Here is a 3,021-nt window from a genome sequence, read left to right on the forward strand (position 1 = left end):
TTACATGTGCACACCAAGTCAGAACAGTAGGGAGTTAAGAGGTGAAAACAGGCAAATTATTAGGGAGGCACATGGGCTACTAACAGCTTACTACACAACATACACTTAGTATTACTTTCTCAGCTACAGTATACATATCCCTGGCATATTACATCATTATGCAGCAGCATACAATACATTTTGGACTCACGCTGTGGTCACTTGAACAGGAAGGGTGGTCGTGGTGCGTCCAAAAAGGTTGAATCATGACGACGTCAGTGATCTTCAGGACGTAGCTCTAGAAAGAGCCCGAGTTACGGATTTACAATTCTGAGTTGAATGAAAGTTCAAAACGTATTTCTCTCGTTAGCTCGTTTTCTTCGAGTTCCCAGTTGTCTTTGAACTCACTAAAGTCAGAGTTTGGCGGTTCGGAGTTAACAGTTGTCTTGAACTCACTAAAGTCAGAGTTTGCAGTTCGGAGTTAACAGTTGTCTTGAACTCACTAAAGTCAGAGTTTGCGGTTCGGAGTTAACAGTTGTCTTGAACTCACTAAAGTCAGAGGTTGCGTTCGGAGTTAACAGTTGTCTTGAACTCACTAAAGTCAGAGTTTGCGGTTCGGAGTTAACAGTTGTCTTGAACTCACTAAAGTCAGAGTTTGCGGTTCGGAGTTAACAGTTGTCTTGAACTCACTAAAGTCAGAGTTTCGGTTCGGAGTTAACAGTTGTCTTGAACTCACTAAAGTCAGAGTTTGCGGTTCGGAGTTCCCAGTTGTTTTGAACGAGGCACAAATCATGCTTCAAAGCATCCAGGCTGCATCACGTCCAATCAAAGCTACTGTAGATATAACGTGATTTGATGTCATTCTATCTGTGGCCAATGGCCTTGAGCCTTCTTGGATGGGCACTTCTAATGTAACTCTATGGCAGCACCCAAGGGGGCTTGATTTTTTTTCGAGCTCTACCCTTAGACTTGGCGGTGACGTAGTGTCCCCATGAGTGACAGAACAGTGAGCCAATCATGGCGCAACGCTCCATATTTTCTGCTGACTAGCCGCACCACCACAGAAAGCACTGAGCTAGGCTGAAACACCTGCATTTTGGAGCTGCCCTACTCAAGAAAACAAGAACGAGACCATGTTTGTATGTGGCTTTATTTACATTTTTTAAAAGTTGTTTACAAACTGATATGTGACGCGTTTTAATGCCAAAATAACATGCAAAACAGGCGAGCCCCAAAAAACAAATGTGGGGCTCAAAACAGGGACCTGCCCTGAATGACGGGGCGTCACTGGCGATGCCCGTTCTGTCATGACGTCATAACGGCACGGATACACAGATGTCACAGCTTTCCATCTCTATGGGCAAGACAAGATAGGACCTTTCCTCTTAAAGAGGAACTTGTTTACCATAATGAKAACATTATAAACTGCCAATTGAGGTGCTACAGGAGAAGTGAAGTCATGTATGTATTTTATTAGCTAGAATGAACCATTTCAGAGTGAAAATTACATTCATTTTTTATTGGGAAGACAACCCTCTCTGGGGGTTGGGGGAAGACTTTGTAGGTGCGGCTTCCGGAAAATGTTCCGTCCTCAATGTTCCGGGTGAAACGCAGCTAACTGACGAGCGTTTTACTTCCTGTAGTCCCAGCTGTCACATGAAGCTAGTTGTCTGCTGTTAGACATGCACTGATTAAAAACACTCAAAAACTATGACTTCGTCTGTAAACGGAAGAGTATTGGATGAAGATATGGARAATCAAATTGTACAGGTTGGTAGAACAAACCAGTGTAACGTTAGTAAAACTAGCTAGCTTACTGTTAGCTGTCTACCGGTGTTAGCTTGTTAGCTATCTAACGTTAGCCTACTCTGGTGCTGTCTTGTCAGCMAACTCAATGTCTGATTTTATTTCATTTTTTATCGGTTGTCAAATGGCAATAAAGGCATTGCGTGAGTATGATATTTGGGTGAAAGTGTGCTGTCGATAGCCGGTAGCTATCTAGTCGGTTTAATCAGGCTGTAATACGCAATTAGAGAGAGATTCGGAAGTTCCCAGTTGTTTTGAACGAGGCACACACCCATGCTTCAAAGCATCCAGGCTGCATTCCGTCCAATCAAAGCTGACTGTAGATATAACGTGATTTGATGTCATTGTATCTGTGGCCAATGGCCTTGAGCCTTCTTGGATGGGCACTTCTAATGTAACTCTATGGCAGCACCCAAGGGGGCTTGATTTTTTTCGAGCTCTACCCTTAGACTTGGCGGTGACGTAGTGTCCCCATGAGTGACAGAACACTGAGCCAATCATGGCGCAACGCTCATATTTTCGCTGGCTACCCTCCACCACAGAAAGCACTGAGCTGGTGACACCTGCATTTTGGAGCTGCCTTACTCAAGAAAACAAGAAAGAGACCATGTTTGTATGTGCTTTATTTACATTTTTAAAAAGTGTTTACAAACTGATTGTGACGCGTTTTAATGCCAAAATAACATGCAAAACAGGCAAGCCCCAAAAAACAAATGTGGGGCTCAAAACTGTTCGCTGCTCTGGCACCCCAATGGTGAACAAACTCCCTCACGACGCCAGGTCAGCGAGTCAATCACCACCTTCCGGAGACACCTGAAACCCCACCTCTTTAAGGAATACCTAGGATAGGATAAAGTAATCCTTCTAACCCCCCCCCCTTAAAAGAGTTAGATGCACTATTGTAAAGTGGTTGTTCCACTGGAATCATAAGGTGAATGCACCAATTTGTAAGTCGCTCTGGATAAGAGCGTCTGCTAAATGACTTAAATGTAAATGTAATGTAAATGCTCAAAACGGACCTGCCCTGAATGACGGGGCGTCACTGGCATGCCCATGCTGTCACAGACGCCATAACGGCACGGATACACAGATGTCACAGCTTTCCATCTCTATGGGCAAGACAGACAAGCTAGGACCTTTCCTCTTAAAGAGGAACTTGTTTACCATAATGAAAACATTATAACTGCCAATTGAGGTGCTAAAGGAGAGTGAAGTCAGTTATGTATTTTATTAGCT

This window comes from Salvelinus sp. IW2-2015, unplaced genomic scaffold, assembly GCF_002910315.2.
Source record: "Salvelinus sp. IW2-2015 unplaced genomic scaffold, ASM291031v2 Un_scaffold4536, whole genome shotgun sequence".
In the NCBI taxonomy this organism is placed as follows: Eukaryota; Metazoa; Chordata; class Actinopteri; order Salmoniformes; family Salmonidae; genus Salvelinus; species Salvelinus sp. IW2-2015.